This window comes from Miniopterus schreibersii (assembly GCF_964146895.1).
Source record: "Miniopterus schreibersii genome assembly, chromosome: 3".
Lineage (NCBI taxonomy): Eukaryota > Metazoa > Chordata > Mammalia > Chiroptera > Miniopteridae > Miniopterus > Miniopterus schreibersii.
In genome coordinates, this window is record NC_138103.1 from 42,742,743 (window position 1) to 42,757,290 (window position 14,548).

Here is a 14,548-nt window from a genome sequence, read left to right on the forward strand (position 1 = left end):
TGGAAGGATCAAGGAAAAGAGGGAGGTAAGAGCATAACTATGGACTGGAACCACACTGCGGCTAGATTACTTTACAGTGCAAGGAAAAAGAGGTTTGGATAGCATACCCACCGAAATGGTGTGGTAACAGAGGTACAAGGCTATGTTGCTTTAACATTTCTCAGTTTTAATTACAGACTATCTCAGAAGTAGCTGATAAACTGACATAAATTAAGTGATACCAAGACCAAAAATCTAAAAAGAGCTAGTGGAAAATATATTTCAAAACTCTTCAATAAATATCTGCTTACCATCTTCGTGACCATTATATACTATACTATAGTTTAAACAAATCTGGTAAATGAAAATCTGTATTTACCCAATAGTAACATTCATTCACAAAGTGTAATAAAAAACCCCCACAATTCAGCTTTAAAAAACTGTATGTGCATGCCTATAGTAGAGAGAATAATGGTCCTGCAAAAATGTCCATGTCTTAATCCCTGAATGTGTTACCTTATATAGCTAAAGAAATTTTACAGATGTGATTAATTTAAGGATCCTGATATGGGGAGATTTCCCTTAATTATATGGGTGGATCTAATGAACTCACAAGGGTTGTAATAAGACAAAGGCAGGAGAGCCAGAGTCAGAGAAGACTGTGAAAACAAAAGCAGATCAGAGTCAGAGAGAAATTTAGTATGCTGCTGGCACTGAAAATGAAAGAAGGGGTCATGAGTCAAAGGATGCAGGTGGCCTCTAGAAGCTGGAAAAAAGCAAGGAAATGGATTCACCCCTTGTCTCTAGAGGAAGTGCAACACTGCTGCTATCTTAATTTTGATCCATTGAAAACCATTTCAGACTTCTGATCTCCAGAATTATAAGATAATAAATGTGTTGTTTTAAATCACTGAGTTTGTGGTAATTAGTCACAACAGCAATAGGAAATAAAAATTCCCTACAATCCAGTGATCTCTCCCCTAGGGATAAATTCCAATGAAATCTTCTCATTGGTCCATGTAGTAATCTTAAAATATACACCCACAATTTCTTTGATCCTACACCTTCAAAAGATGGAGCTTAATTTATCTTCTCTTGTGTTGCTAGATTTAGTTACTTACTTCTAATAAAAAGAATATGATAGAAGTGATGGTGTGTTACTGCTGAGCCTATGTCACAAATGGCTTCCTTCCTGTTCTTTCTATGATCATTGGAGGAAGCCAGCTGTCATGTCAATAAGACACTCAAGCAACCCAGTGGATAGGCTCATGGCAAGAAATTGAGGTCTCTTGATAATGACCAGAAGAAACAGACTACGTAACTGAATTATCTGGGATGTGGATCCTCCAGTCTAGTCAAGTCTTCAGATGACTGTGGCCCTGGCAGACAGACAGAAACTTCATGAGAAATTCTGAGCCAGAATAGTGACAAGTACTACAGAACACTATAATGGTAAAAAAATTATCTAAATTAAAAACATAAATTAGGGTACATATCCCTAAGAAGTGAAAGCAGGGACTCAAACAGCATGTTCACAGCAGAATTATTCATAATAGCCAAAAGGTAGAAGCAACTCAAGGGTCTACCAACAGATGAACAGATAAACAAAATGCAGTATATACATACAACAGAATATTATTCAGCCTTAAACAGAAAGAAAATTCTGACACATGCTACAACATGAATGAAGATAGTATCCCAAGAGAAATAAGCCAGTCACAAAAAGGCAAATATTTTATGATTCCTCTTATATGAGATTCCTGGGGAAGTCAAATTCATACAGACAGAAAGTACAATTATGGTTGCAGGGTTTAGAGGGAGGAGAAACTAGGGAGATACTGTTTAAAAGGGACAGAATTTCAGCTGGGGAAGATGAAAAAGTTGTTGGGACGAATGGTGGTACATTCACAACAATATGAATGTACTTAATGACATAAAAATATATATACTTTTTAATGGTTAAGATGGTAAATTTTATGTTTATTTTACCACAATAGAAAACTCATTAACTGTAAAAAAACAACCAACAAAAAACAAAACTATGCCAAATATCTCACAAGAATTAATGCATTTTTAAGAACACATGGAAGGAAGGAAGGAAGGAAGGAAGGAAGGAAGGAAGGAAGGAAGGAAGGAAGGAAGGAAGGAAGGAAGGAAGGAAGGTAGGGAGGGAGGGAGGGAGGGAGGGAGGGAGGGAGGGAGGGAGGGAGGGAGGGGAAAAAAGGAGGAAGGTCAAAACTAGAGAGAACATTCAACATAAAAAGATTGGGTAAATTATGTGAAATCAGTAACCATTAAAATAGAGAAAAATGGTAAAATAAAAATCCACAGCCCTGGCCAGTGTGGCTCAGTTGGCTGAACATCGTCCCATGCACTGAAAGGTCTCCGGTTTGATTCCTGGTCACACCACATACCCAGGTTGTGGGTTTGATCCAGTCGGGGTGAATATGGGAAGCAGCCGACTTATGTTTTTCTGTCTTTCCCTCTCCCTCTCCCTTTCTCTCTAAAAAAAAATCCATAAAAACATTTTTTTTAAAAAGGGGGGAATTAATTTTTAAAAATCCACAAAATAACTTATGCATGAAAAGCATCAATAGTTTTGATTCAGTTCATAGGCGTATTTATGAATATTTAACTTATGAATTCCTTAATCACTCAATTCTGGTCATATCAATTAACAATGAATAATTTCAAAGACTGCTAAAGGCAACAACTCAGTCTTATATTAGGTAGGTAGTTCATATTACAAGGGGGGGAAATCAACTTTTCTTATTTTAATTCTTTATCTTATTTAATTCTTTAAAATATCTCAAACTAATGCTGTTTTATTTAGAAGTGGGCATATGATTAACAAGATGATCTAAAAAGAGTATGTTATGAATGTCATTAGGAAAACTGCTGACTCTCCATTTGTTTTACTACCAGGTATTTTACAAAGCATTCTGACAGTATAGTTAAAAACTCATAACCAAGTTAATATTTCTTTTTCACTTGATGATTTGTCAATGATTTATATTGCTTTTCAAATAATTTGTTACATACTATTTTGTATGTTATGTAGTAAGAGACATTATTTAAAATAGTTATCTAGAGTGAAATAAAAAATTTAAGTTTCTTACCCTATACAATAAATGACCTTGGATAAACTTGCAACACACCTAATTAGGAGTACTCAAACATTTTAAATGAAAATAATGTGCCCTAACCAGTGTGACTCAGTGGATAGAGTGTTGGCCTGTGCACCAAAGGGTCTCAGGCTCGATTCCCCATCAAGGGCACGTTCCTGGGCTGCAGGTTCAATCCCCGGCCCTGTCTGAATGCATGTGAGAGGCAACCAATTGATGTGTCTCTCTCACATGGATGTTTCTCTCTCTCTCTCTCTTCTCCTCCGTCCCTCCCTTCCCCCTCTGTAAAAATCAATGGAAAAAATATCCTCGGGTGAAGATTAAATAAATAAAATGAAAATAATGCTACACCGAGCTGTTTAGTAAAATGAGACAATTTATGTAAAAATAAGAATCATACTCTCAAAGATTATACTAATCAGGGTTCAAAGAATTGATGGGTATTAACTATTAAATTTCATTTGGAATTTTAATGAGACATCTTTAATTCTAGCTATAGTTTCAAAATTTAAAAAGAGATCTTAAGGACTGTTAACCCTGATATCCATGACAAATAATTCTTAAAGTAGTAATATATTTTTTGTAAAAAGATAAAATTGCTGCCTTAGATAGTTTTGCTCAATGGTTAGCAAGTCGGCCCTTGGACTGAAGGGTCGTAGGTTTGATTGGGGTCAAGAGCATGTACCACAGTTGCAGGCTTGATCCTGGGCCCCCACCCCAGTTGGGGCACGGGCGAGAGGCAACCAATCGATGTCTCTCTCTCACATTGATGTTTCTCTCTCTCTGTCTCTTCTCTTCCCTTCCACTCTCTCTAAAAATATCAATGGAAAAAAACATCCCCAGGTGAGGATTAACAACAACAAAAAAGAATAAAACTGTTTTATCATTGAAAAGTTTAAGGTCTTATTTATTCAAGGCCAAGTATTATCTTGAAAAAAAAATTACTGAAACAAAATTATAGGTTCTCTCAAGATTTTCTATTAGGTAAGCACTATTTAAGAGATACTGTCACTGATCCTGGAGAGCTTTATAAGCCACTGCACTGCTGTTCTGTATAGGGAGTAGGGAGGTGTGGTGGGCTGGCTACCATAAATCTGCATAAAGATAACCCATTTAAAATCATATAAATCCAACAACATGTTTTTAGACATCTAAGGAAAAAAAATTTTTTAAAAATATGTTTTTATTGATTTCAGAGAGAGGAAGGGAGAGAGAGAGAAACATCAATGATGAGAGAGTCACTGATTGGCTGCCTCCTGCACACCCCCGACTGGGGATTGAGCCCGCAACCCGGGCATGTACCCTGACAGGGAATCGAACCGTGATCTCCCAGTTCATGGGTCAACGCTCAACCACTAAGCCACACCGGCTGGCCAAGGAAAACAATTTTTAAGTATAATGAAAACACGTTATACCAAAAGTGTATCTTATGAGCACTCACTAAATGGAAATACATCTAAAAGAAATGCCATGGTATTTTAATAAAAAATATTTGCCTGTAGACTTTATTAAATGGTGTCTAAAAGTAACCGAAGAGTAACATAAAATTATTTAATAAATACAGAGCTTAAATATTAAGCCTATGAAAAATTTATCACCATATTTTTCAAAGAAATTGACATAATAAAATGATTTACTCTTGAATAACCTAATTAATGGCATAAAGCTTTACTAACAAAGGAAAAGATCCACTACTGCTTCATACATAATTAAAGATTTCCTATAAGATTTACGTTAGAGCAAAGAATTTGAGCATCTCTTTTGAGATGTAGAATCAAAGTATCTGATACATTCCACTGTCAAAACATTCGTAGCCTCATATTTTTCCTACTTTAAAAAACAAACAATTGTTTCTCCTATTCAGGTTGCAATTATAAACTATAGCTTCTTGTAATGGACTTCTACCATCAGCACTGCTGCACGCTTCTCATTCCTCTGCAGTTGTCCTTTCTGCCTAACAGAGGGAGAAAAGCACTGCTGCAGTCATCTGCAACAGCCACTACCACTGCGCCTCCGTGTAACTAACAAAGACACTGGTATCTTTCTACCACCATATTCACAGGGAGTTAGTTCACTTAGATGTTTTGCAAAAGCACTCACTTCTGGTGACCAAAATTTCACCAATCAACCAAAACCACCCCCAAGCTCTCCAATACCTGCCTCCTCCTCTTTCCCTATTCCTAAGTAGCCCTTTCCACTAGGTCACATCAGCCACCACCAGCAGCTTTGTATCCCCTCTTTTGGCTACCATTGCATGTGTCCCTGTAGCCAGGGAGGAAAAAAGCCTTTCAATGGATTAGAGCTTTTGCTCTAAGTCATGAATATACTCCATTCTTTGTTGTCCCCTACCCGTTTCCTTAGATACTGTTATTCCATTCTACTCTGTCAACAGCCATTATAAAAACAAAACCTCCTTCAAAAATAGCCCTTTCTCACCAGCCTCCCCTAACACTCTGACCCCTCCCCCCTTCTTCCTCTTCTGTCAAAAACCTTGGATCAGAAGCACAGGAAATCCATCTCCTGTGCTGCAGTGGAAGGGGGGAGGGGGGAGACGCCCCTGCCTCTATGCTTGGCATGTGGCAGTGGACCCCGTGCCAAGGAAAAACCACCAGTTTCAGACAGTATGAAGAAAAATAGTCTACCCCTCCCTCCGCAGCAAGCCAGGCCATCGTGGCTCCAGCACCTACCCCATCTCCGAGCCCAGCAGCACCTCCATTCCGTCTCCAGTAACACCGAGGCGGGTTGCGCCAATATAGCCACATGTCGGTCACGTGTGCCCCTGCCCAGCCAATCGGCAGGTCGCCGAAGGGAATGGGGAGCGCCCTGGTCTGCATCCAGCAGATTACACAGCTGCTTCACGCTCTGCTTCCCGACCCGCAGCCCGCACTCCGCACTGGGCAGCAGGGCACAGGGTCCCGCCCTGCTGCACAAGCAGCTGAGCTCTAATCTGCACTAAGGCTTGTGGGTATGCCCTTACCACTCCTACCCCACAGGCAGCCCACCGAAGCTTACGGAAGCTGACATGCATAATAGGATGGGGTGGGGGAGGTCCATGCCGTGGAAAATTAGCAGGAGTTGCTGGAAGTGGGCGGGTAATAAATACATCTCATTCGCTACGATTTACGTTTACAGGATAGATAAAAAGAATGTATTATAACAAATAATTTCACATTACAAATCACTGATTTGTTAGGTAAATCACTCGAATTATGTATGAATTAAAAATACAGTTACTAGAAAAGCTATCATGGCAGCACAGCCGAATCATAGAGTCACTGCCTGGGTGGAATCTTCACTCCTTCCATTTACTAGCTCTGTGATTTTAGTCATTTAAAGGCTCAGTGCTTCAATTTCCTCTTTAAAAACAGAGAAGTATGGAATGGAGGAAGCAATATATATGAAGCGGTATTGAGAGCAGTCACTGACACTGTAAGTGCTGCTGGCTACTACAAATTTGAGATTTAAATTTAATATTTTAATGAAAATTCTGTATTTCATTTAAATCTAACCAAGTAAAGCTCAAATTACTAATTTTTATGAGTTAGAAAGACAAAATCCAAATTGTCAAAAATTAAAGTGGATTTAAATTCTGGTTTAATGGGGGAAACCAGTTTCTATGATCTATTTCAAATTTAAAAGGATACTTAACCTCAAGTCTTTAAATGAAATACATTTACTATAATCTTTTCTTAATTTTTCAAATTAATAACATGAAAAGAAACAAGCTATTAAACAGCTGTGGACGAAAAAAGGGTCACAAGCTCAGGGGAGGCCTGTAATGGTGGGCCTTACAAACTCAGCAACACAAAAGTAACCAGATAGAATGGTCTGCACATGAAAATTCCTAACTAAAAGCAGGTCATGGCGGTAGTTTCATCCTAGGTCTATAGCTTCCATGACAAAGGTCAATCTTTACCTTAAGTGAGCCTATTTATTGTCTTTTTGCATCTAAGATAACATACCTTTGAAAGGTCAGAGTACTCTTTTCCATACCCCTCAAGTCACCACTACCAGAGCATGAGACCACATTAACCCCTCCTTGTCTTCCCCTCTGCTACATACCACCTCTCTGTGCTGTAAATGTTAATTATTAAGTATCCTGTAACCAAAATGAAAAAGAAGTATGTGTTTTTCTATTTTGCCTTTTTATACAATCCCAGAGATGCCCCCGCACCTGCTTTGCTTTCACCTGCACACTTAATCTACCGCCAGTGGACTTCATGTAACCTTCCTTAACATTCCCTTTTATTCTTGTGTAGAAAATAAATGGCCAAACTGCCATTCTCAATCCACTGAGACTTTGCTTACCAGCAACTGTCATTTTGGCTCAAATAAACTCATAAAAATTCTCTACAGGTTTGGATGTTTCTTACTTTGACACAGTATATTTGGAACAATTCCAATTTATTAAAAATTGTTTAAATTAGAAAAGTAATAGATATACAGCCAAATGTTCATAGATATACACATAACAGATGTTCACAGTGATTATCCTTGGAACATGAAATTATGGAGTGATTTCTGATTTTCCTTTATGCTTCTGAATATTTTTTTCTTTGTCTCTGTATTTAATGCCTAATATATATAGCAAATACTCCCTAAATATTTGTTGCATTAACAAATGAATTGACGATATTACTTAGTAATTAGGAAATTTATATATTAAAAGTTAAAATATATTTAGACACAATTTCTTCATGTTTGAAATAAAGAAAACATGTAAATCAACTCTGTTCTATCTTAAATATCCCTTTTGTCAGGATGACTTAGTTTTACAAAAGGCTTTCAAGATCCTCTTACTCAAAGTGCATGATTCACTGGACAGGACTTAATTATTTATACAGTCATTGACTATTTGTGACAAATTCAAACAGATAATTTCTCATAAGCCTAGAAAAAGTACCCTTTCCTTTCTGGAAAGAAAAAGTACCCTTCAAAACAAGGAATACATTGTAGAAGCTCCTAAAAATAACTTCTTAGTATCCTAAGAAACAACTCTATTACTCTTGACTCAGACTATGATTCAAGCTATTGTGTAGTAAACCAGTTTGTAGCCAAAATATTTCTCTAGGTTTTTACTACATGTATTGTAGAACTTAGTCATTCAAATGACAAAATTTTAAAGAAACCTATGATCATTACATGTTCATTAATTATGATTCAAATCTAAAAGCCAATTTATAAACTACACTTTATAATGTTGCCAAATGAATTAGTAAGATTTTCAAACCAGTTTCCTCGGGGACTCCACAAAGCTTTGATTCAAATTTTATTTTTAAAAAATATTTGCTATTTAAAAAACTATAATTAAAAATATATACAATCAAAATATATTGGGCCAAATTTGAACACAACAAAGATCACTCAAGCATTAACTTGTGCTCCCAGTTTTATACATATCTCAGAATAAAGATCCTGCCAGCCCTATTTAATTAAAAATGTTATCATATACACTACATATATGGTAAGATTAAAAATATTTTCTGATCAAAATTAAATACAGAAATAAAATGTATCTTAAGGCTATTGTAAGATGGCACTGACAAACATGCCCGTTTTCAAATATACATGGTTCATTATCATCAGCTTGACTGTGTTTAGTAAATGTCCATGGGTAAATGTATAAATATGAACATACATCCCACTTTAAAAAAACAAACTTCTGAACCTCCTGCAGCTTTAAAAATTTTAATGGCTAAATAGGGTTAACAGGATTCTTAATGTCTTAAATCTTGCATTCCATTTTAATATAGACATGTTTGGCCTAATTTAAGACCATTTTAAAACCTGAGAAGAAGAATATGAGCAACAATATTAACTATAAAATGAGTTAAAAATTAGTACTCCTTTCACTCGTCTTAGCTGACTCTTGTGCTTTGTCAATACTTTTTACTAAAGACCTCAGATATAAAATAGAATATATTTATGTTTACAAAAAGACCAACAAAAGGTTTTTTCTTTAAAAATAATAATTATGCATTGAAAAAAACACATGCTAATGTAAATCTAAGTTCTCTAGGTGCTAAGCCTTCAAATACAGTTCAGATTCATTTAGAAACCTTCCAGTCTTTAGATTTATACTGGGTTATGGTATGATGAAAATGCATGAGAATAAAATGGGTCAGATTTCCAAGGCCAAATTGGTTGTGGTCAATTCTCCCATCTTTTCTATATTTCTCAAGGGAAATGGGAAAGAGCTGAAATGATGCAAGGACAATGGGACTTTTAGCGATGTATAAACTAAGTGGTAGATACACTGAAGTCTTCTACAAGCCTGATTTACCTGTGTGTACTGTTACCTCCAGGGACAAAAGTTACTCAAAAGAAATATTTCTAGCACCAATAACAGAATCTTAGTTTTTCTCACTCTAATCTTTCTCTTTTCTAATCAGCAAATATCAAGATAGTTTTTTACATCCCTGCTCAAGAACATTTCATGGCTTTCCACTACTTGACAGTGGAATTGAGACAGTCTGGAGTTTAACAATGGAGGGCCCTAAATGGCATGTCAATTAGTCTTCCTACATGTGTTAAGTTTCCTATGGCTGCCATAACAAATTACCACATATTTAATGGCTTAAAACAACAAAATTTATTATTCTACAGTTTTATAGTTCAGAAGACCAAAATAGGTCTCACTAAGCTAAAATCAAAGTATCTATAAGGGCTGCACTCATTTCTGGAGGCTCAAAGGAAGAAACTGTTTTCTTGCCCTTTCCAGCTTCTAGACATTGACTACATTCCTTGGTTAAAAGCTTTCTTCCTCCAACTTCAAAGCTTTAGCAAGCATGGACTGAGTCTTCATCAATTTGCAGCACTCTGCCCGGCCTGGCGTGGCTCAGCGGTTGAGCGTCGACCTAGGATCCAGGCGATCGGGGTTTGATTCCTGGTCAGGGCACATGCCCAGATTGTGGGCTCGATCAATGCCTCCCTCATCAGTGATGTTTCTGTCTCTCTCTCCCTCTCCTTTCCTCTCTCTGAAATCAATAAAGATATAAAAAATAAAATAAAAATGAGTATTTAAAAAAAAAAAGTTACTGTTTAATTTGTAGCACTCTGACCTTGCTTCTATCATCATCATCTTTTTCTTTGACCCTTCCTTCTGCTTTCCTACTCCTTTTAAAGACTCAATTTAAAGAAGCTTATACTGGCCCACCTCAACAATGCAGGACAATCTCTCTATTTTCAGGTTACATCATCGAGGAACCTTAATATCATCTGCAACCTTAATTCCCCTTTTTTACATAATCAAACATATTCACAGGTTCTGGGGATTGGGAAATGAGGCATCCTTGGGAGCCATTAATTACTCTGCCTACCACACTACAGTTTTATCTTCAACTACTTCAGAACTTGCACCTTAATAATAGTCCAAACTAAACAATTAACCATTTCTAAAACTCATCTTAAACGTAGAGCTTTCTGACTTTAATGTGATCCTAGAACAAATTAAGCCAGAACCATCACTGGAGGCAAAAATGACAAAACAGAATCTTACTTTGGGCACATCATAAGAAGGCAGGGTACTTTGGAAAAGACAATAATGCTGGGAAAATAGAAGGCAGCAGGAAAAAAAAGGAAGACCAAATATGAGATGGATTGGCCCTATAACAGAAGCCATAGGCATGAGTCTACATGAGCTGGGCAGAGCTGTTGAGGACAGGACATTGTAAACATCATTCATTCACAGGGTCACCAGAAGTCAGAGCCAACTCAATAGCACATAACACACACTAATGTCATAGAGTAGAAGGTTCCAGCATATGGAAATTAAAGACTTAGGTTCAAAGTTCTGAATCTTTCATTTTGTAGCTCTATGACTCTGGATAGGTCACTTAATTATTCAAAGACTTGGCTACTCTTTCATTTGTAAAATGAGAATAACTATCTGTTTAGCTTATTTTATTTATAAGGATCAAAACTGTCATTGTTAACAAACTTTATAAACTGTGAAACACTTTCTAAAAGTAACAGATTGTTAATTACTCTATTGGTCCAAATCAAGGTTCAGCTTAAATACACATTTCCATGAAGCAATCTGCCATCACACCTAGAATCAATTCATTCTCTTCTTCCCTTCATTGTTCCCACCTCTTTTACAGCACAAACACATTTTGTATTTCTGTATGTACACCTCCTTCCCCATTCTTGACTATAAGAATATTGAGGGAAGAATCACATCTGATTTTATCTTGTATAGCTCATGGCGTGTATCATAATATTTTGTACATAACAGGTGTTTTAAATATTAGTTTAGGAATGACTTAAAATTAATCTCCAAAGGGCATCCAATGCACATGCCCTTATGAAATAATAGAGTAAATGCTGAATAATGAATTTGATAGCAAAATACAACTTTTGACAGAGGAAATAAAATGCTTTAAATACTAACCCTTGGTCCTGTAGGTGAAAAAAAATGTGACACAGCCTTGAGACCAACTTTTTGAGATTACGTAGCTGCACAGTAGAATCACTTTACGAGCCTGAGGAGTTTTTTAAAGGTCATTAAGTCAGACTCTCTGGGGATGAGGCCCAGGCATTAGTATGTGTGCCACCAGGATTGAGAAACACCAAGCACCATTCTACCTACATATAATATGCAATGGAGAAAGGACAGACTCTTCAATAAATGGTGTTGGCAAACCTGGACGGTCACATGCGAAACAATGAAACTGGATCCCTATCTTAACACTATACATAAAAATCAATGCAAAATAGATTAAAGACCTAAAGTAAAACTCCTAGAAGAAAACATAGTAGGTAGCCTCCTTGACACTGATCTTGGCAATGATTTTTTGGCTTTGACACCAAAATAAAGGCAACAAAAGCAAAAACAAACAAGTGGGACTACTCAAACCAAATAGCTTCTGCATAGCAAAAGAAACCATCAACAAAATGAAAAGGCAACCTACTGAATGGGACAAAATATTTGCAAATCACACATCTGCTGAGGAATCAATAGAGCCAAAATATATAAAGAACTCATAGGTCATTAGCCAAAAAAAAAAAAAAAAAATCCAATTAAAAAATGGACAGAGGAACTGAATAGACATTTTCCCAAAGACATTCAAATGGCCAACATGTACACAAAAAGGTGCTCAAGATCACTATCAGGAAAATGCAAATCAAAATCACAATGATAGATGGCTGTCATCAAAAAGACAATAGATAAAAAGTATTGGGGACAGTATGCTAAAAAGAGACTCTTGTGCACTGTTGGTGGGGATGTAAATTGGTGTAGCCCCTACAGAAAACAGTATGAAAGTTCCTCAGGAACTTTAAAAGAGAACTACCAAATGATCCAACAATCCCACTTCTGGGTATGTATTTCCAAAGGAAATGAAAACAGAATATGAAAGAGGTATTTGACTCCCATGTTCATTGCAACATTATCCATAATTACCATGAGAAAAAGGAAACTCTATCATTTGCAAGAACATGGATGCACCTTAAGGGGATTATGTTAAGTCAAATAAGCCAGAGAGAAAAAAACAAATAATGCATGGTATCACTTATGCATATGGAATCTAAATTAAAAAACACACAAAAATAATGTCATAAAAGATAATTATATGATACATAATTATTTTATATAATTCATGTAATATTAACTAAAAATACAGATTATATGCTTAATATGATACTGACTAGCTTGCTTTTTAAAAGTGAATTATATATGGGCACAGAGAAGACCCAAAACAACAAGTGTCCTCCCTCTGTGTGGGATTACAGAAATTTAAAATCTTCTAAATTTCATAAAATTTCCACAACCTAACATGTTATTTCTGTAATTTTTTTCAAACATTAAGTACTTCTAAGTTGGACACAATTTGAAATCACAACATTTGAAGGAGAGGGAATTTAACATTTATTTCTCATCTAACCTGTGGCCAAAGGCAAATTTAGATTTTGTGGAGGCCTGGAGCATATATAAATCGTGGGGGAGTCTTCCTTAAGGAAAATTAATCAAAACTGCCAGGGCTGCTGCAAAAGGGCCTAGGAAGGACCTACGTTAAATATGTTCAATATGAGGTTAAATATGTTCAATATGCAATAAGGTACATTAAACTTCATTAGTTTCATGATAAAGCTCCTTCTAAACCAGTAGCAGACATTATGTTAGGCAAATATTTATAATCTTCTCTAACCCTAATAAAACTTCTGTAGAGATAAAAAAAAAAAAAAATTACTATTCACACACACAGAACTGACGCTGGAGAAATTTTAAAACTCAGCTAACCCACACAACAGTAAAGTGGCAGTCTGACTTCTAAGCCAATGTTGATCAAACTGCCTCACCCTCTAGGTCTCATGAGCACCTCCCTACACTAAGTTAGATCTAAGTATGTTACTTCCCAGAGCTGCTTGACTTCTACAGAGCCTCATGCCCCAAAAAGTTACTTGTTCAATTACTATCATCCTAATCATTATTGCTGCACCTGGCTCTGCAGTAGTAGATGCTCAATAAATGTTTATTAAATGACTGCATTATTAATAATCAGAATAAGTAAAAACAAAAAAACTCAAACAGCTTTCAAAATGTCTATTTGGAATCCACAATAAATACCCTTTACACAGAAGTTTTTATCAGTGAATAACCACAGATTTCTCTGGAACATATCTGTAACAAAATTTCTTTAAATGCAGGAGACATTTTTATGTTAATTTAGTTAAATAACGAAAGAGAAACACTCTGGAGCCATAGCAAATACAAGGTAATGTCTGGTAGTGGGCACATCAGTAAAGGCAAAAGAAATCAGAGAAACTATGAATAACTCAGTAATAGCTACCCTGAGTTAATTCTGCTTTACTGCCCCTGTATGTTAAATATGTTCAATATGAGGTTAAATATACCCTGGCATTACTCTAGTGAATATGCTACATTACAGAATAAAAAGGACCTGACAGACGTAATTAAGGTTATTAATTAGCTGACTTTAAAACAGGAAGATTATCATGAGCGGACCCAAACAAGCCCTTAAAAACTTCAAACCATTCACTGGCTTCCCAATGAAATTAGTATAAATTGCCTTACTTTGGTTTGCAAAACTGTGCCTAATCTTGCTCCTGCTCTCACTCCTACTCTCCTCCCCTGCCTCTCCCTCCTTTCCCTCTTTCTTACGTCTATTCACTGGCTTTCCTTCAGCTTCAAGAACTCTGCTCCCAAGTCTTCAAATGACTGCTCCACAGTTATCATTCAGGTCTTGGCCGACATATCACATCGTCCAAGAGACCCTGCATGATCACTTTATCAACACCGGTACTATCCTTACATCCTTCAACTTTCTGCCACATAGTGCTTGTTTTGTCCTAGAATCATTTAAGATCTGAAAGGCTCTACTATGTATCTATTTAGTTTTCTGTCTCCCTCATCATTGTTTCCCAAACTGGAATAAATATTCTATGAGGACAGGAATCTAGATTCTTGTGCAGTGCTGTTTCCT

The 14,548-nt window shown here is 36.4% G+C and overlaps 1 protein-coding gene across 9 annotated transcripts in view; it reads right to left on the reverse strand.

The window, feature by feature from the left end:
• The window catches only part of APC (APC regulator of WNT signaling pathway), a 115,954-nt gene that overhangs the window by 76,250 nt on the left and 25,156 nt on the right, over positions 1 to 14,548 (reverse strand). The window contains exon 1 of one of the 9 annotated variants that reach the window (XM_081133292.1): positions 5,792 to 5,871. The exons of 6 other annotated variants lie outside the window; for them this stretch is intronic. The gene's annotated coding sequence lies outside the window, so the exon portion shown is untranslated. Of the gene's footprint in view, positions 1 to 5,791; positions 5,872 to 14,548 lie in introns of those variants that run through there. 2 more of the 9 variants (XM_081133299.1, XM_081133295.1) reach the window with 2 other exon arrangements.